General features: G+C 41.2%; 1 protein-coding gene and 1 long non-coding RNA gene across 4 annotated transcripts in view; one reads left to right on the top strand and one right to left on the bottom strand.

Annotated features, from left to right (window-relative positions):
* MYO1B (myosin IB) overlaps positions 1 to 5,214 on the bottom strand; it is a 172,166-nt gene extending 166,952 nt beyond the window's left edge. For all 3 annotated transcript variants that reach the window (XM_019740730.3, XM_019740732.3, XM_019740734.3), the window contains exon 1: positions 4,946 to 5,214. The gene's annotated coding sequence lies outside the window, so the exon portion shown is untranslated. The remainder of the gene's footprint in view (positions 1 to 4,945) is intronic.
* A 1,586-nt stretch (positions 5,215 to 6,800) lies between these two features.
* LOC141572935 (uncharacterized) lies at positions 6,801 to 11,470 on the top strand. The gene is made up of 3 exons (XR_012498505.2): positions 6,801 to 6,938; positions 11,164 to 11,240; positions 11,335 to 11,470. It is a non-coding gene; the product is annotated as an uncharacterized LOC141572935 (long non-coding RNA).
* The last annotated feature ends 14,128 nt before the right edge of the window (positions 11,471 to 25,598 follow it).

Here is a 25,598-nt window from a genome sequence, read left to right as displayed (position 1 = left end):
AACCAACTCTCCCAACTCTGGACTAGCCAAGGACACCCACAGAAACCCTGACTCTGGGTGACAAAGGAAGCCAGTCAGGAGGGAAGGCGACCGTCAGGGTGGGCTCTCCAACTCCTTAAAACTAATTCCTTAAAAGTGGTTCAAAGCCTCAGAGAACACTGCACCACGAGGCTGTGTGTTGTTATGAAAGCACACAGACTTAGGCTTGATCTCTACCAACAATGGAGCAAGTTTCTCAATTCCCTCATCTCCTACTGAAGGACAGGGATGAGGGTTAAATGAAACAAGCTATGGAAAGTACCCCGGAAGTGGCCTGACACAATGCAAGCACCCAATACTTAATCGACAGTAGCATGAATGTCATATAAAATATGAATGATTCATTCTTTGGGGAATTGCCATTTCTTGTCCCAGTGCAAATATGCCTGAAGTCTATGAACAGCCTTAGTGGGGCTGAATCTACAACCATGCTGAACACAGGATGAGGATGGAATGCTGGCAGGTGTGGAGGAAAGAAAGCAGATTACCAAGGATTTGCCGTACGCCAGGACCAACCACATTATTCAACACCTTCTCCCACAGAATGGTCCTTTACACATCTTCAGGGTCTAAAGAAGGCTCCCTCCGTTCTCTCCTTGAGCATCAGAAACATCAGGATAATGCTCCGTAGCATCTCAACCAATCCAGCCATTAGAGATCTGACCCCTTCTACACCATCAGAGGTTGGCCATAATGAAGCTGAGGATGAGGAAGGAATGGGCACTGTGTTTGGTTTCTTCCCAGCCTCCTGCTTTTGTTTGTTTTCCGCTTGTCTCAGCAGCATGTGTTGGCGTGGCCTTAGTCACCACAGCTGTCACTTTCTTCATTTCAGCAACACCCACTCTCTGGGCACACCAATCTGCCCTGCTCCATCGTTTGAAGCACAATACATTTCCTTTATTGCTTTTTAATGTATTGACTTGTGTGTGCTTAATAAAATATGAACTGATGAAGAAGGTTCTGAACACTGAAAAGAAATCCATGAGAGGTTATGAGAGCACAATGCTGGTGAGCATCCTTCATCCTTCTCAGCGGGGAAGTTGGAAGGTGCTCCGTTAGACTCAGCAGACCATGTGCCTGCATCCTCTCTATCCAATGGAGGGGACTTTTAATGATATGAAACAAATGTTACTGCACCTACACCACACCGTTGAAGACTCTAAATGGTGTCCTAGCCTGAAATAATTAAACAAGTAAAAGTAGAACTTCCAGTCTTCAAAGTCTTATCTTAGAAACAAACAAAACAAAACAAAAAAACAGTATTGACTTTTCCCTCTGCGCAGGAGCACTGTGAGAAATCCATAAACAATTAAGGATGCCATGGGTTATAATCCATTCTGCCCCTGCACTCGATGGTCACTCTTGGGTCAGGTCAGAGCCTCCTGTCCAGCACCGCCCTCTATTCCACCCAAAGACGGACACCCCTTCCATTCCATTTTCACGCTGACGCCCAAGCTCATTCACTACTCCTGTGGGGGAAGGAAGAGCACAGCAATCCTGTGGAATGTGTGTTCCCACAGAGCTCAGAAATTTGATGATCTCAGAGGATATTATAAAGAAAGACCCTTGACACTTCCCTAAAAAAAGAACGTCTCCTGTAAAAGGCGACTGCCAGGACAAAAAGCATGTGCTGGGAAAATCTACAGCCTGCTGCTGTGTATGTTTCCAATTCTGCTGTCCCATTTCCTCTTTATAATCACATTCCTTCCCTCCTTATTTCTCTTCTAAAAAGACACTGGCATTAGGTCTCAGTAAAGAAGCAGTGTGGTGTTTTAATAAAGGCTGTAAGATAAAAAGAGCTAAATGAATTTCAACAAATGCAAAATGCTTGAATACTACGTAAGATCTCCTCCATTCCACTTTTACATGTTTCCGAAAAAGAACTTATTTTTAAATGTTGGCAGCCTAATTTTTTTTTAAATAAAATTTCATTCACATAAAGCTTATTCATACAGGCCATAAACAGCACAAAGCTTTTTGACAGTACAGTTGAAGGAGTTGTGATGTCACTAGTCTGGTCTCCCAAACCCATTTCAGAGGTTTTGAAAGAATCAATTGTGATAATATACGTGAAAGGGATTTGAAATCTGCAAAGCGTTAATCAAATAGGTAATCAAATCGTTGTTATTCCTATTATTAAAAGATATACTGTACAGCGTTAAAAGAGTATGTACCTTGGACTCAGAGATGGGAATTCAAATCTCACCTCCACCACTTTCTAGTTAGTTACCTACACAGGTAGGGTGTAAGAGGCACACTACTAAACTCCCCAGACCTCAGTTTCAACTGTAAAGTGGAGAGAAAATCCACTCCATCAAGTTTTAAGGATTCACAGAGTAACATATGTAAAACTCTTTGTACATAGTAAACACTTACTGAACGATAGCAACAACTATGGTTAGGGCATCTAATTAAAATCCAAATGCCCAGCTATTGAAAACAGTACAAGGGAGAGAAAGAGAGGGAAATCTCACCCAAAAGGAGGACAAATGCTAAACACATGGATCCTACACTCTAAGGACCCTTTCTCAGCCAAACACCACGCCCAGCCCCCACTCCTTCCCCACTGGTATCAGAAGCTCCTAGTTGCTTTGCATAACTGTGCAGCAACCAAAGAAGTCAGTCTTTTAACTCCAGGCTTGACAAAGTGATGATTCATCCCATCCCATGAAGGGGCTGCAGCCTGTAGCCAGCCTCATCACACAACAGGGCATCCATTGGACAGCCTGTAGCCAGAGACCAACTATATAAGAGGATCCCACATCCGTGTCTCTAATAGCAGTAACAGTCTTATCCTTTCCATTTGGTTAATGTATATATTCCAATGAGTACTTGGGCGGAATCCAATTATGCTATATTTTACAAAACAATTCACAACATAAATGAAGAGTCCAAAATGGCAAGACAATAACCAAGAAATCTCCCTCTGTTCACTGCCCATGGCACAATGTTTTGCCAGCTTGCTGGTTGGGCAACACCCCACTTCAACTTCACATCATAATGGCTCCTGAGGACAAGTTCCACTGCTTTTCAGCCTAGCCTGAAAATCTGACCACATCCCCCATGAAAAGGACAAACCCTCCAGCAGTAGCTTGCGCAGCTCTTTTCCATTACCATTTAGTGGGCAAGGAAACATTTTTTCCCCCAGAGTAAGCACCTAATTTGCCTTCTAAGCTTAAGTGGCTTTCAGACTTGATTCATCCTAAAATGAATGGCCAATGGGGTGGTTTAACCATGGGCCCTCAGGCTTGTCAAAGAGGCAGCCCTGGGTCATTTCCCAGCCCTGCCTGCAGCCAGACTACTATAACTGAATGTCTCCTAAATTATCACCACAGTAATTCTAACCTTCAGTCCGACTTTGGATCCTTCCACCAGGATCCCATAGGCACAAATCATGAATGCCTGGAAATGTCAGCCTCCTTCCAAAACAGTTTTGCTTGGAATACCCCATTCAAAAACACTCTCATTCAGTCCCCCCATGGCTCCCTCCCCAGGTCAGCCAATCTTCTTGATTCTAATCTAGGAAAGGGTCACTTAACAAAATGCGCAGTATATTACATTTAATTCTACCTCCCCCTTAAAAAAAGTCCAATTCACCAATATGGTAAGTGTTCACTTTCTTATTCCAGATGACACACACTGGGAGAGTGAAAGCAAGCACAAAGCCCTGCCTCCTCAACTCAAAACCTAAATTGGTGCATGTGTGGTGTGTTTTCTGGGAAAGACTGTAAAAGGGATTTTCAATTCACTGTTACATAATCTGATTCATTTATTTAGCAGTGTCTAATTTTGTGATGGTTTCTCCCCAAACATTCTTGAAAAACTATTATACTATATTACAATGGAGAAAATTATTTTATGTCAAAATGGATTCTATAAAATTTGCCTCCTACCCATTCAAGCCAGTATCTATTAGCTACACACACAGATCCACAGGCACGCACATACACACTTAACACCCTGATTAACACACACACACACACACACACACACACACACACAAAAGGTACTGTTCCACTGTAACAAGATTTGATTTCACCAAACTAACATTCGGCAGCACCTGGAACTCAGAGAAGCACACAACTTGTTGCAGCAATAAACGTTCAGCCGCAGACTGAACAAAGCATTACAAATGAGCCCCAGAAACCCACACGGTCCTCGCACAAAATATTGTGTGTTTATAATCACCCCCTCCCGACTTCCCGGCCCCAGCACCCTCCAAGATTCCCGTTTCTAATCTGGTTCCCACTCCAGCCCCGCCCCCTCTCCTCCCCTTCCCTCTCGGGGACTGTGAATCAATCCCGTCCCGGACAGGAAACCAGACCCCGGCAACCCCCTCTGCAGCGGCGGAACAAAGGAGAGGAGCGCAGCTGCACGCGCAGGAAGCCCCATCGGGTCCTGGCCCCCTTCTCCCCCGCTGCTGCCGGGGCACGCCGCACCTGAACCCCACGCCCCATTGTTCTCCCTCCGCTTTCCTTCCCGGAGGAGGCTACCCCGTGTCCTTCCACAGAACCAGGGGGCCAGGAAACAGCTGTGGGCCAGAGAGATGGACGGGATATGGGTGAACACGAGGAAGATCTGGATTTCACTTTGCCCACAGGTACGACGGAAATAGGGCAAAGTAAGAGCAACTTAGTTTACCAGCCCTCTTCTCTCCCACCGTCCCCCGAAGCAACTGCGGACGCGACCACTCTGCGCGATCTCCAGCGTGCTCGGGTTCTCGCCGCAGCGCCGCCTCGCCCCGAGGAGAAAGCCGCAGACCCCGCAGACCCGAGTCCCGCGGGTAGTGGCCGGGCCACGGGGACCCCAGGCACAAAGGCGCGGGGCGTATGCTTCCCAGCCCCTAGAGGGCCGCGGCCGGACCCAGCGGGAAGGGCAGGGGAGAGAGGGAAGGCGCTCACGCTACCTTGCCGGGCACCACTCAGCCGCCTCGTCGTTCTCCCTCTCCGGGGACGATCCGGGATGCGGGCCCTCCGCGAAGCTGCGGGGATCCCGCGGCAGCTGCTCTGGGGAGGCTGATGGGTGGGCGATGTCCCACGGCTACAGTCCCTTTGCGCGCCTCGCGCTCCGGCACCACCTCTACGCGCCGCGGCTGGAGCTCCCGTGCGCGATCGGCTGCAGAGTGCTTGGCGACTGCGGAGTGCTTGGCTGCGGCGCGAGGCGCCGGGCCACTCCCCTCTCCCGGGAAGGCGGAGGGGCTGGCCGAGGGGCGGGGGCGGCGACCTCGCAGCCTGGGATTCGCCCCTCAGCGCGCCCGCAGGACCGGGAGCCACCGCCTCCCTACGAACTCACCTCCGGCTTCCCGGTGCTGGCTGCATAGCGCCCCCCGGTGAGGGCGGGCGGCAGCCTCCGCACCCGGGGCAACCCTAAACGGGACAGAAATGGAAAAGAGAAAAGAGGCGGCCGTCCCAGCCCCCACGGAAGGCACGGTCCTTCTACCGTTTTTCTCCCGGATTGACTAACATCAAACGTTAAATATAATAACTGGGGCGCGGGTCGGGGGCGGGGAAATGATAACTAGAAGCCAGCCTGGTAGCAAATACAGAGTGGGAGTGTTCTCAATTTTGCTTCTTCTTCTAGATAAAAAAAGTTTTGCCCAATAAACTTTAAAAAAAAAAAAAAAAGTTTGGATACCCAAAAATAACATAAAATATTAATTTGACCGAAAGAGAAAAAATATGTATTGAATGGCAAAGTGTGCTTTTACTTACAATGATTTTAATATCTATTAACCCACGTAGTCTCACATGCTAAGTAGACACTGGCCAATTAATTCTGTTACAGAAAATAAAAGTTTAAAATAAATTTCAAATACCCATATATATCTGCATATAGCATATTAACTGACATTGGGTAATAATGATGGCCACTTTTTTTTTAATTTTAAAATTTTTAAAAGTTTTTTAAATCTGCATATTATTTAGGCATGTTGGAGGGGCCAGCAAATCCGTACCCCCAGCTCCTCACTCCAGCGGATCTCTTGCCTGTTTGTAGAATTTAGAACAAGCCACCTGACCCAGGTCCTGGTTTCCTCATCCTTGAGGAGGGAAGGGTGCTCCTCCAAACTTACTCACTGGGTGAGTTGAGGATTACTCGACTAAGGTGTTAAAAGCTATGTAGGCACAGTAATTATTACTCATGGTTCTAACTACTTTATCCTATAATGAAATAAATTGCCATAAATGGGGCCAGGTTTAAATGGACTGACCTATATCTGGAAACTGTCACTAAAATAAGGTGAACCAAAGAATTCAAACCATTTATAGTAACTCTGTTCCCACAGGCACTGGGATTTGTCAAATGCCACCAGCAGAGTTTGGAAAGGTGGTAATTCCCGACTGTATCTGCTTGGAACTATCTCATCATGGATGACACTGACAAGCATCAATTCAGATATGCAGAAAGCAAGATAAAGGTCTAAGCTAAGACATATTGAGTACCAGGTACTGCCTTTGTTTTTTGTTTTTCTTGCTTAATCTTCACAAATACTAGAAGGTAAGTTACTCCCATTGTTCTTGTTTTACAGACCAGAAAAGCAAAGAACAGTGAAGTCTTCAAGCTAATAAGTGGCTACAGTGGTTTCAAGACATGTCTACCAATTCTTTAACACTCCTCCCCTTAAGGAATGAGTCTAGTTACCTTCCTCTTGAATGTGGGCTGGACTTAATAACTTGATTCTAATGAATGGAATGGAGCAGAACTGATGATACATCACTTCTGATTATAGATTGTAAAAGGAGCTACAGCTTTTACCTGGCTCTCTCTTTCAGGACACTCACATTTGGAACCCAGCTGCCATGCTGTAAGAAAACTCAGGCCACCTGGAAGGTCATGTACATGTGTTCCAGCTGTTGGTGCCAGCTGAGGATGGCCTAAGCCAGAGATGAACTGGCAGACATGTGCGTTAGCAAGCCTTTGAGATGACTCCAGCCCCAGTTACTGACTGAGCATACTATATGAGAGACCTAGAGGGAAAACCTAGCTGAACCTAATCAGTGCCCAGAAACAGGAGAGATAACAATAAGAGATTATTTTCGGGGTGGTGGTGACATGGCAATAGACACTGAGAACAGTGGCAGAGCATTTGAACCCAGGCAGTCTGACTCCACAGTTCTCACCACAATCAGGCACACTACATCAGACATTGATAACCTAGCCCAATGAACTCCCTAGCGATCCCAGCCTTCACAACAGACAACATATAGACCTGCTACCTGAGGACACGTTTTAGACTCACTTTTCCATTTTGCCCATTTGATACTAGGCTCCAAATGACTGCTTATAATATTTTGGCAGTAAGAGAGCCTATGACCTCTGCTGTCCACTCCAGCTTTTCAAAAATAGCAAAAATTCAAATGGCAGGTTCACAAATACAAAATGTAAACAAATGGTTTGAAAAAGTGGGGGAATTCTATAACCTTTTGATCTTGGAAGAAAGCCAAGTTTTAGTAAAAAGTACACTTGTGACAAGCATGTGCTGAGTAGGACTATTGAGAGAGCTGTTCTTAGGAAGGATTTGCAGCTCTTGTCCCAAGAAAGAGATAGGGAATTTAGTTATGTTGAAACAATTCTACCTGTAGAAGGACCTAGCATAGGGGGACACTTGAGGCTTTCTCCCTGTTTTTCATCAAGTTCAGAAAAGAAAATATTAGAAACCATTGAACTCATCCTAATGAACACTGAGAAAATAGCCGAGAAGCTACTAGAAAGCCAAAAATACTTCTAGAGCAAGGCTATGCTTCTCTTTTAAAAATACCATTAACCTAGTTTTCATAAATCTCAAAATCCAAACTTCTGAGAACATACCATGCGGTTTTTAAATACTTTTACCTTCCTGGCAAATCTTTTGAAAAGTCAATCAATCAACAACTTTTAAATTTAAGAGAAGCAGATTACAGTTTTTCTAATAATTGTCAAGAATAGATAATAAATCCACCAACTACAAAAAGCATTTTTTACTTTTCCCTCAGTCTATTTGGAAGAAGCAGAATATATGAAGAAGCAGAAAGACTGTTATTAAGATTTAAGGGTGAAAAACATAAATTATCAAACTACAGGAGTAAAAGAATGTAAGAAGTGTGCTTTACCTCAACGAAACCATGTAATGATTTAAATTGAAACAAAGGAAATCCTGCCATCCTTGTAGGAAAATATAGAAATAAAAAGTATATTTGTGTGTGTCCCAGGAAGAGGATTACCACTAAATGTGTAGGAGTGGTTTTTTTTTTTACCTTAGTTGTTTCACTTGAGCCCTTTTTAAAAAGAATTCAATATTAGGAAAAAGACCATGAAAGGACCACATGACCTGCTTCTGCCTCATTTTGGTATAGCAAGCAAAATAGTGGGCTGGAAGTCATAATTTTAGATTTTCTCACTGGCCCTGTCTGCAGCTAGCTTTAGAATTTTCGCCAGAAGCCTCATGTTCTCTGTCCTTACTTGTATATCACTGAATGTGTTAAGGGCCTTCTAGTTCTAAAAAATCTGAGTCTTTGTTTTTGCCTTTTTTTCTCTCCTCTACCGTGTTTCCCCAAAAATATGACCTAGTCGGACCATCAGCTCTAATTTGTCTTTTGGAGCAAAAATTATTTTAATATAAGACCGAGTATAATATAATATAACATAATATAATATATATAATTATATAATACCAGGTCTTATATTAATTTTTACTCCAAAAGAAACATTAGAGCTGATGGTCCAGCTAGGTCTTATTTTCAGGGAAACACAGTACCCACCCAAACACTTAATTTTCCCCCATTTTGCTTATCCTTTGATAAACAGACTCAGTTCTCACCTATTCCTGACCATCTTCTTGAATTGGATTCTGCTTCTTTACTATGATAACATCTTGATGCCACATCCTCTCAGAAACCTGTTAATTTGGTCCAGGGTATGAAATCTTTCTAGTGTTTGGCTTCTCCAGCTAAATGGCAGATCTCTAGATTAAAGGAGTAATTCTTTACTACTGATGTTTGAAACATCAGGCCATGACAATAAGAGCAGTGTTGGAGAGCTTACTCTGTTCTAGAAAAGTGTTCTAAATGCTTTATGTATGTTAATTCATTTAACCCTCACAACAGCCCAATGAAGTAGGTTATTATTACTGTATGATCCCATTTTACAGATGATGAAACTGAGACAGAATAGTTACTTACCTACGGTTACGCAGTAATAACATTAGAGCCAGGATATGAATCTGGTCTGTCTAGCTTCAGGGCCCAATCTCTTACCTCAAGGCTACATTTAATACTCCCTCTAACATCTGTCAGCACATAATCCAAGAGCTCTTTTTTCTTTTGTCTCTGAAAACAAGTACAGTCATCCTTCAGAGTCTAGGGGGATTGGTTCCAGGACCCATCTCAGATAACAAAATCCTTAGATATCAAGTTCCTTACGTAAAATGGCATAGAATTTGCATATAACCTACACATATCCTCCAGTATACTTTAAATCATTTCTAGATTATTTATAATACCTAATACAATGTAAATGCTATGTAAATAGTTGTTATACTGTATTATTTAGGGAATAGTGACAAGAAAAAAAAGTCTGTACATCTTCAGTACAGATGCAACCATGGTACACGTCAGCAACAACATAACTTTTTTTTTTTTTTTTGAATATTTTAAATAAGCAGTTGGTTGAATCCCTGGAGGCAGAACCCGCAGATACTGAGGGCTGTGTTGTCTTATTTCTTTAGTATATATATCCTAGTTTAGAATAGTGCTCAAAATGTAGTAAGCCCTGAATTCATATTTCTTAAATAGTTTCATGCAAAAGAAAACCTTTTTTATGTGCTCAAATAGTGCTTTGGAAATAACTGATTAATGCTTAAAGTACTTGAAATTCAAATTAGTATTATAAAAAAAAATATTTCAATAGCATTTTCAGCGTCCAAGACTCAGCAACAAAAATACAACTCTTAAACACTAAGTATTAAAAAATATTTATTGCAGATAGAAAAATAACTAGGAGAGTGGATCTTGAAAGTTCTCATCACAACAACAAAAAATTGTAACTACTATGTATACTAGATGTTTATGTATACAGATGTATACAGATGTTTACAAGACCTTCTGTGGTAATCATTTTACAATGTATACAAATATGGAATCATTATGTTATATACCTGAAACTAATATAATATATGTAAATCATTCCTCAATAAAAAATAAAATAAATTTAAAATTTTTTTCAACTGTAGATAAATGAAAACAAGAATATTAGAGGGTAAGAAGATTGATGGACTTTCTCCCTTACAGGAAAATTCACTAAATCGTTTTGAAGATTAAAAAAAGAGGAATTCAAAGAGCTCACAAATAGGGTTTTTTATTGGTACTAGACTATATGAAAATCAGAAACAACTATTCTTTATAAGAATATAACCATGTAATTGAGCACTAAAATTGGGCAGTGAAACTCAAGTGTAATTTTTTTCCTCCACAAAATGCATTTGTCTACAGTCTAATCCCTCAAATAAATTATACACCCATTGCCAGGAGATTCAAATTACTTGAATTTCTCCCCCCAACATTTTATAATTTAGCATTTTGTCATTTCAAATAGTAAAATAATTGTCTTTTTATTTCTTCTCAAGCTGTAGCAAGTTAGTACCATTATGGCAAAATCTTGCTGTTACACAATACATCAATCTGAAAAATGATTAGACATTTTTCCAATCTCTTCTAAAAAGCATTTTCATTTTTCTTATGATAATTGGGGAGCTTGTCAGCTTGTTGCTGAGGAGACTCGAGAAGGACTGTAAGGTAAAGCAAGTATTATGGCGAAAGGAAAAAATACTGGTTGTCTATACCAAATGCAGAACAGTTTAGCTAACGGATGAAGAATATTCTGTTTCTGCTTCACTCCCTAAAATTAAATGTCCATTTATTTGAGTCTGGTGTATACATTCATCACAGGTAGTAGCATATGAAAATGCTGATAGAGAAAGAATTGTTTAACTCAAAACTTTTTAATTTATTAAAAACCAAGATGGGATATAATCCAAGCTTAAGGACTATTGACTAAATAAACCAAAATTCAGTTGAAAATACAAACCAAGTCTTAATAGCAGGTTTGCTCATTGTTTCAGCAGGATTCTTAACCTTGATATTTTCTGTACAGGATGAGAAGCTCCACGAGGGCAGGATTTTTGTCTCTTTGGCTCACTGCTGTGTCACCAGAGCCTAAAAACATACAAGGTACCCATTAATATTGTTGAACTAATGAATGACTTTCATAAATTATTATTTTAGGTAAATTGAAACAGCCTATAATTGCAGTCATTATTTCCAGATGGATCTCAGAGCAATTTTAAAGACTTTGAACAGCAATGCAGAACAAAAGCGTGTTCCTTGCTGATGGGTTCACTGTGGTGATCTACTTCACGTCTGAATAAACCTGGAAAAACTTGAAAGAGAGCAGCACCACAGCACAGCTCATCTCACACAGAGGAAGAAGCAGACCATGTGAGCTCGGGCATTGAAAAGCAACCCAACTCCCAAAGCAAGCATAATTGAAAAGATGCATAACCTCCTTTCCCATCAGATACACCAAATGTGGGTGTTTCTCCTGAAATCCATCTACATCAATATGGCTAAGAGAAGGGAGCAGATGCTTATGTCTTAGACTCTCTGGGACCTCTTACCAGGCTCCAACCTCACCTGCCCCAAACCTCCTCCCAGCAAGTTGATGCTTTACAAGTTCTCCCTCCACCTTTTTATTTTTAAAGATTTGTATTAAAAAATATAGCTAACATACAATATTATATTAGTTTCAGGGGTACACTCTCCCTCAATCTTGAGTCAGACCTGAGATGATCATGACACAGCTCAGGGGCCTCACGTGTTTTCCTCTCAGGAGCATTGGGTCTATAAATTGCTTCAAAAATTCTTACTCTTCTGAATTCGCCTCAAAACTTTTATCTACTCCCTGAATGGTCCTGCAGAGTCCTGCAGGCTTCTGCAAGTTCAGAGTTCCATTAAATTGGAAGGCATGTTTTATAACTTCTCAGTTTCCTTTATGAATTTTTATCAGCCTAAAGCAGTTACCACCACCCAGATTTAGCCTGGACATGGGGAAAACAATCTCTTTATGTCCTGGCACATGAGCTCTTCCTTGTCTAAATGCTTTTGGCCCCACTGGGTGATTTTGATTGGTTCTGCAATTCCTCTAGATTCTCGGCCAAAGAAGAGGCTCAACCTTGGGGACTCCTTTCCATTCTAGTGCCTGTAGTCAGACACCACTACCCCATGGCCAAACAGCAAAGTAGATGAAACCTGAACTACATCAAGAAATATTTATCGAGTGTCTACTCAGTCTTGTGGGGGCCCCGTCACTAGGGAGGTATGGAGAGCGTGCCGGTCAGGGTCTGAGATTTTCCAGAATGTAGTAGGGTCTAGCTCAGGTCTTTGACACCTTCTTCCCGTGGATATACTGTAATTCCCTTTTCCTTTATAAGGTCCTCCAAGTCCCATAGGCAATGAGGGCTCTGCTGCTGCTCCCAGTTTCCCCCAAGCCTCACCACCCCATCCAGCCTTTCATATGCTGCCACAGCCATTTTTAGATCAGTGATAGGTAGGCTTCAAGTGCTGCAGTGCAGTCCAGGATTTCAATTCTGAGTAAAAGATTAGAAAGCTGCCTTTATTGTTCTCCGTTTCAAATATTTATATACCAAATTTCAAATATTCAAAAATTTAATGGCTAAAAGACACTCATGGACATTTTTCTAGTCAAAAAAATGTCAAATATTAAAGAAACTATTTGAATTGTCTTTTAAACTCAGGCCCCCTATGGGCTTTGGGATTTCAAGTTATATTTACTTCTTCATACAAATCGTGTTCAAGTTTTTGTAATAACAAACACGTATTATTTTTATAATCAAGAAAAAAATAGTAAAGCTATTTTTATCTTAGACAAAACATGTGCCCTGTAAAATATTTTTATTTGTTCTGAATTTGTCCTAGTGAAAAAAAATAATTATTTGCATATTTTTTCTAATACCTTTCCATCACAACATTTCAGTACTTGGTGATCTTTTCCATCAGGATATGTTAGAAACTTGCAAATCTGAAAACCAACTCCTGGCTGCGTGAGAGTTTGTGCTAAGGACCCAGAGACAGCATTTGCTTTGAATGCAAGGCTCTTGGATTTCCTTATTGCACGTTCTTTAATGGAAGAGGAACTTCTTTCCATTTCATGAAGTCTTGGACCCATAGGTAGTAGGGCAGTGGGTGGGAGGCTTGAGCAGATGAATAGGAGTGCTGGGAGAAGTCCCTCCATTGCCAGCCTCATGGTTGGCTATGATGGCCACCTCAAAGGAGAATTACTGCTGTGAAGACACTATCTGCCAAAGGCAATGCATACAGGATTCTTCTGCCAATGTGATAACCTTGCCTTAATGCAAAAGAAAGAATTAAGTCAAGGTTTTTAGATAGAGCTGATAGAGATGGGGGCAGTGGGTGGGGGAACGTGTCTGTTAGAGACCTTCAAAATGGCTGACCCACTACATACATGGGAGAATTTATATATGGACTCTTCAAATTCCCAACTAGCTGTTTCCTAGGCTAGTTGCTATTGCAGACACCATAGTTCTACCTGGTTTCTATTCAGTAACAGTTCATCCATGACTCCTTGCTTGTGATATTACCCCTGGAATTTAAAGGTTGTAACCCCAACCCTTATCACTATGCTGAAGTATCCAGGTGAAGTCTACATTAGTAACCTCAATGGGTGGTAGGGAGTATCAATATCCTGAGAAGTGGATGATGTTTTATACTATACTGTAAATATGTTTTTAGGGGGGAAAAATTGTAAGTAAAGTTAGAAAAAAATCTAGTTGGTGGGTGGGAATACTCAGAAAATTGAATTGTGATCCTCTGGAAGAAGGGGGCTCTATCTGATCAGAATTTTGAGGTAATAAGGTTGCATTCTTATGTTTACTGAAAAAGGAACGTGGGTCTTAAAACTCTCTCCAACCAGTCAAGCTTTGGAAATCTTAGTGGATGGTTCCTGTCTACTTTCACACCTCCTTTTCATGCCTCAACCCTTTGCTCCTATGACTGCATTAAAACTGATCTTGCCAATGTCCTCAGTTTTCAGTACTTACCAGTTGTCACATCTTAAAGGCAGTTTTACCTCCTCCTATCACTTAATTCTTCTACCACATGACACCCTGCTGTCTTCTTGAACCACTCTTTGTTGGCTTCTGTTTGCTACCCTCTCTTGTTTTCCTCCTCATGCTCTTGCTGCTTTTTCTCTATTGTTTAGCATTCCTTTGTCTCTACCTTTCCCCCTTAAACGTTGATGTTTCCTCAGTTTCTATTATCAACCCTCTCTTCTCTCTCATTTCACCCACACCCAAGGCTTGAACTACAGATGACTCCCAAATTTGTATCTTTTAAGCTCCAATTCCATATATTCACGTATCTACTGAGCATCTACCTTAAACTCAATATATTCAGAACAGAGACTCACAAGTACCTCAGGCACAACATGAAAAAAGAAATCATCATCTCTCCTCAATCTCAACCCATTCCTTGTCCTTTATCCTTATCATGGTGAATGGCACCACCATCAATCCAGTTGCCCAAGCCAGAAGTAAACATCATTCTAGAATTCCTATCATCTTCTGAAGTCCATTTCTCTGGGAGGTCTATTGTTATTCTACCTTCAAGCTGCCTCAAGTATTCATGCTGTTTTCTTCATACCATTGTCCCTGCCTCCTTATCCTAAAGCCTTCAGGATACCCATTGCTAGCATGGCATAGGCATGACTTGTGCTCCAGCTCATCCCCCTCCCCACCATCCAGGACTGTTGAACAAGTCCTTCCAGTTCCTGATCTCTGAGGACTCTCTGCCTTAGCCTTTGCATCTGCTGTCTCTGCTGCCTGAGATACCTCTTCCTCCTTTTTCTCCTGGCCAACGACTTCTCATTCTGGAAAACATCACCTCTTCTAAGGAGGTCTCCTGATCCCCTAAAACAAGAAAAGAGTGCTTCTTCAGTTCTTTGATAACACTCTGCTCCTCTGTCATAGAATATATCACAACATGATCAAATCAGCAGTTTATCAGTCTCTCTCATTACTCTGAGACAATCTTGAGGGCAGAATCATGTCTCATTCATTTCCTTATTTCTGTTTAACAGAGGTGCTGGAAAATAGTAGGCTGAAATATAATGAATGCTTGTTGCATGCATGCATGCATGAATGAATAAATACAAAGTGTTTTCAGTATTTTCTTTCATGGGCCTGAATAGCTCTTATCACTCAGTTTGACATATTACCCCTTTCCTCTTACAGCAAGCCTCAAGAATTTCAGTATGATATCCTCTTCTAATAAGTTCAAATGCAACAAATAACAACAACTATTTAAAAGAAAGCATATATATATATATATATATATATATATATATATATATATATATATATATATTTTTTTTTTTTTTTTTTTTTTTTTTTTTTTTTTTTAAAGCAATCTTGGAACTGGCATCTCCTGTACTTCTGGTCTACACTCTCATACCCCGATGCTCAAGAATTCTCATTTCTGTAAAAACAGATACACGAGACTGACCCCACTCAGCATATCACTAATGTTCTGTAATGGTTCCTAGCACTACTTCAGAGCCAGTACACATGTTTTTCCTAGTCTTCCTGCCCAAGTCAATCCATAAATATTTTTAATCTATGAGCCTTTAAACTTAAAAAGATTTATTGGGCCACTTTAAATATTTATGTCTTGCTTATATGGGATTGAAAGATCACAATGGCTCAGGATCGATTGCATTTCATCTTTTCAGTTCTTGTTTCACAGCTGAGCACTTCTCAGAGTTATGAACATGAGTCCAGTCCCTGACAAACCATAGCAAAGGCCAAAAGAATGAGCAAAATTATCCACCCTGGAATCCACAAGGGATAGGTAGGGACTGACGAGGCAGCATCTGCTGTGACTTATTACAGGATACATGTTACACTAGGCTCCAAATCCATCCCAAAACGGAAGTCTTTTGTCATGGGTCTTTCACCACAGGAAAGCAACATACACATACATTCAACAATAACACTCCATAAATCTCTGTCCCACAGAACTTTATCTCATGTGGTGCCAATAAGAAAGAGAGAGATCTCAAAACAGCAGGAGGAAATTACTGTTTTATGTACAGAAACATTTAATATCACTGTAGATAAATCTTTTAACAAAAGTAAGACAGAACTATGTACCTTAGGATCAGTCCAAAATAAGGACAAATCTCTCCAACTAGTGTCTGACAGATTTTGCATTTTGAAGTTAAATCTATCATCTAAAAGGAGGTGAGTGGCAAGAAAATAAGTTATTTTATGAAACTATAGTTATATACATAGAGAATACACAGGGCATCCTAGATATGGATGGAAGAATAATATACGACAAAGGACCATGTGGCAAGGTCAGGGGGTAGGGGATTCTTAATCTGGATTCAGAACATACACACATGTAAATACACATGCTCACTCATAATCATGGCCCATGTGCCTATTTCTCTGGGAAAAGGACTCTGACCACTCCTAGGATTCTCCCAAGAGGCCTTTGACTCATAGAGTGTCACAAACCACTGCTTTATAGCAATGTTTCCCAGATTCATAAAGATGTGTTGCTGTCAGGTGAGATTCAAGCTTTTTGAACACAATAATGATCAAAACCACTAGATTGGAATCCTGAGGCAGTGGTGCAAAGCAGATAGGACACGCGCACTCGGACGGGAATGGGAAAGTCACTCACAAATCTCACAGAACATTTCACTGTAAAGCCCATGCTAGTAAGTAAGGGCAGAAAATCCTCTCCATGTTTAGGAAAGTACAAGAAACAGGGGGGCCCTGGTAGGTAGAGGAAAAGATACTCCATCTGTTTCCCCAGTGCACCCCTCATGTGCACCCCAAACTTACCTTTGATGCTGGGTTTTGTTAACTGTCAACATAAACATCTAAACCTGCAGAGAATTTTTTTATAAAAATTAATCTGAGCCAAACAGAGGGTATACCTAAAAGCTATTAATATATCTCAAAAGACTGAGATAAATGCTCCCAAGAAATGACAGTTTGCAGCTCCTTTTATGCATTTGGAATTAAGAATTAAGAATTTGCATTTGGAATTAAGAATTAAGAAATATGCATTTGGAATTAAGAATTTGCATTTGGAATTAAGAATTAAGAAATATGCATTTGGAATTAAGAATTTGCATTTGGAATTAAGAATTAAGAAATATGCATTTGGAATTAAGAATTAAGAATTTGGAATTAAGGGGGAAACATAGGACGATTACATGAAGGTGGGAGAAAGCAAGGCAGGGATTGCATTACAGGGTAGTTGTAAGAGTATGTGCTCTCTTGAAGGTGGTCACACTTTAGCAGGAGGGGTCTGAAAAGAGGCATTTCAAAATTGTGTTAACCTAGATGCACAGAAACAATGGACAAATATATGTATATAACTAAAGAAGTTATATGCCTGGGGAGTGAACACCCTCCACGACCCGCCCAGTTAGAAATTTATGATCAGATCACCCAATGAGGTTGCTTTTCATAGAATTCCCTTTTTGTCCACATAGCTGTTAGTTTTATAAGCCTTGCTGCGTGTATAAAATATACGAATATAAAAATTCAAAAGGAACATAGAATAAGGTCATGCATAGCAGCATTCCACTTTGGAAAACTCTTGATCTGAGATTTTGGTTTGTTGTTCCTGGTCAATTTTGTTTTCTGTTTTTTTAGTTGTTTATTTTTTCACTGTTGCTGTTTTACTACATCAAAATTATGATTAACCCCTCATGCCCAGAAATCTTGTGTCTCTTTTTCAACATTGGCAGGACTACTAACACATTAGTCTAAACATGTTTACATGGCTGATTCCATTATACAAAGGAAGATTCCATTACCATGCATAAATATGATAATCTCATCAGTCCAAAAATCAATTAAAATTAGTATATTTATTATATGAGTATTACTTATGTACATTACACTTTCAAGATTTAAGCTATTACTTGGGTATTAGCTCTTCACCTAAAAGTGATATTCTCTAATAGAGTGTAAGCTTTTGTAACACATAACCATCCAAATATGTAATGGCACAAATGCAATAATAGTTTCTTTCTTACGCATGTGCCAGTTTGAAAACAGTGTCACTGTTCAGTAGGCTGCCCTCCTCCATGTGGTGATTTAGGAACCCAGGCTCATTCCATCTTATGGCGCTGCCATTTTCTGAGGACTTGTTGTCATCTGAATTCAGCTTATGAAGATATCATAAGAATTGACATTTGAGGAGGTCATAATTTCTTTTCTTTTTTTAAAGATTTTATTGGAGAAGGGGAATGGGACTTTATTGGGTAACAGTGTGTACTTCCAGGACTTTTACCAGGTCAAGTTGTTGTCCTTTCAGTCTTAATTGTGGAAGGCACAGCTCAGCTCCAGGTCCAGTTGCCGTTTTCTAGTTGCAGGGGGTGCAGCCCACCATCCCTTGTGGGACTCGAGGAATCGAACCGGCAGACTTGTGGTTGAGAGCCCACTGGCCCATGTGGGAATTGAACTGGCAGCCTTCGGCTTTAGGAGCACGGAGCTCCAACCGCCTGAGCCATCGGGCCGGCCCCTGAGGTCATAATTTCTTTAGTTGATTTTAGATTGCCAGTGTGTTATAAAAAGATCTACCTCAGGAACAGCCCAATGGAGGAGATGCATAGGACAAGGTACGTGGAAAGTGTTGCACAGTTGCCATGCCTTCTCTAACTAAGCACAGGCACTCTATGCTCAGCAGCTCTAACCCAGAAGCTCCTGTTAATTGTTGTCATAATCTTGAGCCCCCTATTTCTGTCAGGGCTCAGTTAAGAGAATAGACACAACTGTAGGTGTTTCAAACGGAGGGAATTTAATACAGGAACTTGTTATATGCATGATGGAAAAACCAGAACCAAGGAGTCAAAGATGGTGGGTCTAACCCAAAGATAAACAACAATCAGAAGCCATTAACCCCCTACTCTCCTCACCACCACCACCCCACCCTCCAGGACTGGAAGGATTCAGGGAGGTGTTGTTATCAGAGCCTGGAATATGGGATCATCTGAGAGAAATCAGAAGCACGGAGGAAGGATTGCTGGCAGACACTGAGACCATGAAGGGAGGGGCTATCTAACAGCAGCTGGAATTGTGGAGTACAAGCAGCCACTGGCAGAGAAATTGCTCAACAGAAAGAGAAGAGGAGAAACTCCCTGGCTCTCACCTCCTCCCAACCCCCGGTCTTCCACCTATGTCTCCCATTGGCTCAGTCTATGTGGAAGCCAGAGAGCAAGGAAGCTGGACAATTCAGTCCCCTATGACAGAGAGCAGAACAAAGGAACGGCCAGAGTAATCAGGCAAATAATCAGCACATTCCTCTTTAGAGAAGATGGCAATGAGATGAGTCTAAAGATGAAAACCACATGGCTATAGAATTTTTTGTTGATATGGAGATAGGAAGGGAAGTCAAAGGAAGAAAAGTAGGAAAGGAAAAGGGTGTGGCAAGATTGGAACTCAGGAAGAAATAGAAGGGGAGGGATCACTCTCCAAGTTGGCTAGCCTGCTGCTCAGATCAGAGGCTCCATTTATATTCGCTGTACAGCAGTAGCTAGATCAGGCCAACAGAAGAATTATAGAGCTGCCAGTGACCTTAGAAACCAGTAGAGTACAAAAATCCATACTTTGATGTTATTGAAGTTTGTTTGGACTTAATACATAATTGATTGAAATTAATGTGAATTTAATTCTTTCCTGTCAAAATGCAATTTAAATATCTTTCAAGAGACTTATGAAGGGATTTTAGAAAGCCATACCACTGCAGGTCCTTTTGTGGAGCATAAAGGCAAAAACAACTGAGAACAAACAAAGCAAACAGAAAATATGTGTGTGGGGGGAGAGGGTGTGGGAGAAGAGAGCCCAAGGTATTTCTTCAGTAATATTTGTTTATGGCTGTTTCAAATTAAGGAACTAATTTTGGACGGGGGAATAAATAAAGAAGTTCCTTGAGAAATAGAAGACTATTGCTAAGAACAAAGTTCTGCCTGTAGTTAAGTGGGGGTGGAGGAAGGGGGGCGAGAGGGGAGTCTCTTCACTCATACCTAGCTTGTTTATTTTATAGTGTTAATGTGTTTGTGAAAAGAATCCAATTCAGACTATTTTTGTTAATGTTTCCTGTTTATCTACTCATGCAGATAAATACCTGGCACCTCCTTGATGAGACAATCTTTTTAGAAGCTGCAAGAGAGGCACCCCTGGGATCTGCAACAACTTTCAGGCACCATTCAGTAGCAGTTCAAGGCCCAGTACTGTATTCCTGGATTCTATGAACTCCACTTCATGGGCTGCCACCTGCAATTTTTGTCAAATGAGCAAAGATGTCTTGGTCCAACAATATATTTGGTTAAGAGCTTAATAGAAGAAAGTCCATGTGGAAACAGTTGACGGTTTTTGAAGAAGGCAAGTTGGGTGTGAAATGAAACCCCCAAAGCAGGGTAGCGGGATCACCAGCCATAGCACAGCATACCTGAGCTGTGGACTGGAGTTTGCATGAACTCCATTTGATTGATGTCTGCTTCATCGGGCCCTGCTCAGCTGCATGAGAAAAGAAGCAGAAAGGCTGCCTGAAACTCTATAGTGTCTTATAAAATCATTTGCCAGTATTAAGACCTCATCCAGGAATAATTTTAGTTTGCTTTTGTTTTCTGAGCCACTCAAAGAGAATATTGCATGGGAAATTTTCCATTTAATATTCAGTCTCATCAACTGAGTTATTAATAGAAAGCAGTTCATGGAAACCATTTCTAAGGTGTCGATAAAAATCATTTCTATGGGTCCATGCTAGGTAAGAAAGAGTTGGTACTCCAGAGAGCACAAGATACTGTTCTTACATTAAGGAGTTTGTGACCCTCAGCTAAATAAATAGTCAATCTGAGTTATCAGCTCGGTGATTATTTTCTCTTTACCCCCAAAGGTCCTTTAGAAAGTAGTTATTATAAGTTTCCAAATGCCTACTATAAGGCAAGCACTGTATTTACCTCACTTAATGCTCACAAAATCCCTAAGTGGCAGTTTACTAATCATGCCCATTTTAGAGAAATGAAAGTTGAGGTTCAGAGAGATTAAGTAATTTCCCTAAGAGCTACACAACTGGGGCTGGGATTCAAACTCTTAATTTCAAAGCCCATGCTCTTAACTGCTATGCTCAGGACTGTATTTCATGGGTGTGTGACCCGGGCAGTAGTAATGCCCTTTCTAGAACAACCTGACACCTAGATGGAGCTGACACATGGTTTAATCTTCTGCTGTCCCTGTCTTGAAATTCTTACTAATCCTTAAACAAGTGGTTCTGCATTTTTATTTTGCACTGGGTCCCACAAAGCTTATCGCCAGTCCTGAGTACATTACCTTGTTTTCCCGAAAATAAGACCTAACCAGAAAATAAGCCCTAGCATGATTTTTCAGGATGACATCCCCTGAACATAAGCCCTAATGCGTCTTTTGGAGCAAACCTTAATATAAGACCCGGTCTTGTTTTCGGGGAAACACGGTACATTTCCTACGTCGTAGAGGACTACTATGTGTAGGAGTTTAAAGTTCTTGAACAGTCCTTCCCCCAAAAGGTAGAACCTAATTTGCACTCCCTGCTTGACTGTGGGCTCAACTTAATGACTCACTTCTAAAGAGTAGAATATGGCAGAAGTGATGGTGCGTGTCTTGGTGATCAATAATAAAAGGAATTGTGGCTTCTGCCTTATTCTTGGGTCACTTGCCCCAGGAGAAGATAGCTACCATGAAGTGAAGACATCTGGGCAGCTTTTGGAGAGGCCCAGGTGATGAGGAATGGAGGCCTCCTACCAGCCGCCCTATGAGGGAGCCATCCTGGAAACATTCCATCAAGCACTCAGGCGACTGCTCTCCCCGGCCCAGACCTCAGCCGCAGCCTCATGAGAGAGACCCCGAGACAGAACAATCCAGACGAGCCACTCCTTGATTCCTGACCCTCAAAAACTGTGTGAGATAGTTTGTTGTTTTAAGCCGGGATAATTTTTTTTATGCAGCAATAGATAACAAATACACCATGTAACCCTGGAACTCAAGAAATGAGAGGAATCTTTGGTTAACAGGTGAATACATTCACCAATATTTGGTGCAACGTTTCAATTCATTTTGTTGTCTCTTCAGAGCATATTATTTATTTTAGGGGTCATAATAACAATGCTCTTCAGTGAGTGTCGGGGGGGCTTCTTTCCACATGATCATTGCGGGAAGGCCTTCTTTTAATTTGGGGGCACAGCTTTAGACTGTAAGTAACATTTGATATTCTGTCCTGGTTTTTAATCCACAGACTTCTTCCACAAGAGCCTCCTCCCTTCTGATCGGAAGTTCCTCATTCCAGGCGTTGCCAGTCCTGCCACACTTATGCCATGGGACTTGGGCTTGGACTTCAAGGTACTTGGAGGCGCTTCAACAGCATTTCTCCCATTCTCCTGGCATGGAATTGGAACATCTGGGCTTGCTCCCTGAGAGCTGCTTGGCTTCCCTGCTGTTACCCAGCTTTGCATGGTCCTGCCCAGAGGGGTGACAAGGGGATAAGCTGTCCCGAAGCGCTGCTGACCTGGCTCCATTCCATGCCTGTTCTTCAGGAACCAGTCACCCCGGTTCATAGCAAAGGTAACAGTGGTTCACACATGACAACAATGGACCCATGTAGAAAATAGATTCAACCCTACCTGTGCAATAAAATATCCAAGCATCAGAGTCATAGGTGAGAATTCTAATTCAACAGCCTAGACGGTTAAAATGTGATGCTGGAAGTCAAACAATCTCTTGGTTAGGGACCTCCCCCACTTACAGATACTTCAAAGGCGTTGCGTAAATCAGAATCACTGGCAATGGATGAAACCAGAGTTAAGCTCCCTCCTTCTGCATGGTAGAAAAAAAAATCTCATACATGAAAAGCAAATTATGACTACTTTAAATTGGTAAGTTAGAGGGACATAGCTCCCTTTTTACAGAGTTACAAATGAAATGCAAATTAGTATCAGAGGATGATGTAAGCTAGACTTGGTGAAAATGTAGGCTCCAGCTCCTGCTTTTTACTCAATTATATAAGGCAAAACAGAGAGGAGGGTGGTGTGGTAATAAAGGGTGAAAGGAGTGGGGGCAGTGAGGGAAGACAAGAGATGGGTGTTATAATCACTGTTCTATAGAACCCATCATATACCCATTGTTGTCAAGGAAATCAGCTCACTTTAAGTAGACTGATCACTCTGATGGCAGGTGCAGCCAAGAGCACTAAAGCCTAATACGCCTAAATGACGATTTTTAAAGAGAAGTCATAAGAGATTTGTTCATTAGCCCAAGTTGTTTTCTTTTTCCCCCAATGTAGTGGCCCTCTTCTGATTTCTGTTTTTTAACTGAGAGCTTCAGATGACAAAGGGTGAGCAGATCAGCCCCCGAGGCAGGGGACAGGGACAGGAGCTCCAGAGAGAGGCCCTCTGTGTTGCTTCTCATAACCAGGCATGTCCTAACCTCGATGCACACACGGCCAGAGCCTTGGACTACCTGAGGTTATTGACTGGTTTATGGAGTTTCTGTTTGTTTTCCTCTCCATCTTTTAAGATGTCACCTCTATAAGAGCGATGTCTATACTGTTCATAGCTGTATTCCCAGCCCCAAGGACGGATCCAGAGACATGGCAGGCATGGATAGATGAAGGAAGGAAGGAAGAAACAGACTCACACCTGGTGAAATTAAGTGAGACTCATTGCTTCTGAACTGTTCCAAATGACAACTTTTATGACCCCAAACAACTAGTAGCATTCTCTCACACTCATCACTTACTGAGTAAGCATTTAACGAGCACCTACTATGGATCTTGAGTGAAGGCATTACCTGCCACTCTTAATACATTACACTTCTCATTTCATCCATTCAGAATATTGTCTCCCTCCAAGAGTTGAAGATGGAAGCAATCCCATCCTCAATTCCAGGACAAATTTCCACAATGATAGTATTTTTCAAAGTATTTTTCCAAGGAAGGGCTGCCTGCTTCACAACAGAAAGTACTGCTGCATAGGCACCAACTACTTTTAGGATTAAATTGGTTTAAAATGTTGCTACATATTTCACATGTGAATTCTTACTAGTACATCAGAAGCTGGTTTCATTAGATGGAATTAGTTTTCCTACTTAACATGTGTTAGGTTATTATTATGCAAAAATAAGGCAAAATTCCAACTTCAAGGACCTGGCCTTTCCCCTCTCCCCCTGCCTTTTAATTTATTTATTTCCTTAGAGAAGAATAACAATTAATCTCCATCTAATGCAGTGGCCTCTGCTCTTTCTGTGTCTAATTCTGGAAGTGAATGAAAAGAAAGTTTTTAAAGAATAAATATGCTAGGCACCATGGAGTTGTTCTTTTAAATGTGACATTTTGTGCCTCTTTTATGATGTATGTGAAGGAATAATAATACGATGCTCTCCAGAATCACATTTTATCTAGCCTACGGTAAGTGTTACTATGAGTGAAGAAAGTATGCATAGAATGTTTGAAAAACTTATTCTGAGGCATCTTCATCCCCTTGTTGAGTCAGGCTCCTCTCAGCACTCAGTTCAGCTTTCTCTTTCAAGCAAATGCAGGACTCCGTTGGGATTCAGAAAATGTTTCCCATCCTCACACAGGTCTTTGTAGGACATTTAGAAAGGGGGGAGAGAAATAAAAATATTTTCCTAAGTCAGAAGACTTCTGGTCAATAGGAACAAATGTGGAATCTGGAAAGATTCCAATCAGCTTCCTTGAAGTAAAATAATTCCAAGGTTCTTCGTATTTTTAAGATATCTTTCGTTCACATAGGCGACATGAACAAATAATTGATGAACTTCATTAACTTAACAGCATGGATCGTAGGGGATAAAATAGTCTCTTTGAGAACAAGTTGCTTTTTAAAAAAAAATTCTGAATGCCCCCTACTCTCAACGTTATTTAGCTAGTTTTATGGTTTTACAGGTGATTTAATTGTTTTCATACACTCAGATGGGAGATGAGTTGTTGTTATTATTATTCTAATATATTGAAAGTCTATTTCAAACCCCTCTTAAGAAAATAATTACTCCATGGGACTCTCAGCAGAGGGCAGTAACCTTCATTTGCATTCTTGAACAGGACTCCGCAGGGGAGAAAGCCTGCCCTAGACCTCAGCGGGGGTAAAATCATGAATGAAGCAAGAATTTCTTTTGTTTGTTTTTCCAGAAGAGAAAAGAGATTGCAAAATAAATAAAATGTTTTACTAAAGAGAAAGAAAAATATGTGCTTTCTTCTTTTCCTCACCTCCTGCCTAGGTACTCAAATAGAACGATAGAGCGCCAAAAGTTTCCTCTGGGGATCCTCACAAAATCTCAGAAATCACAGAGTTCACAGCATGCTCTCTGGGCCTCCGTTTCCTCATCTGTTAAAGAAAATATAGTATCTACCTCACAGGGTGGTTAAAGTACAATGTAAAGCACCAGGATAAAACCTGCCACATAGTAAGTGCTCATTAAA

Source organism: Rhinolophus sinicus, chromosome 17 (genome assembly GCF_057876585.1).
Source record: "Rhinolophus sinicus isolate RSI-liver-muscle chromosome 17, RSI-T2T, whole genome shotgun sequence".
In the NCBI taxonomy this organism is placed as follows: Eukaryota; Metazoa; Chordata; class Mammalia; order Chiroptera; family Rhinolophidae; genus Rhinolophus; species Rhinolophus sinicus.
The sequence above is the reverse complement of the archived record's forward strand: the minus strand, read 5'-3'. Positions and strand labels throughout refer to the sequence as shown.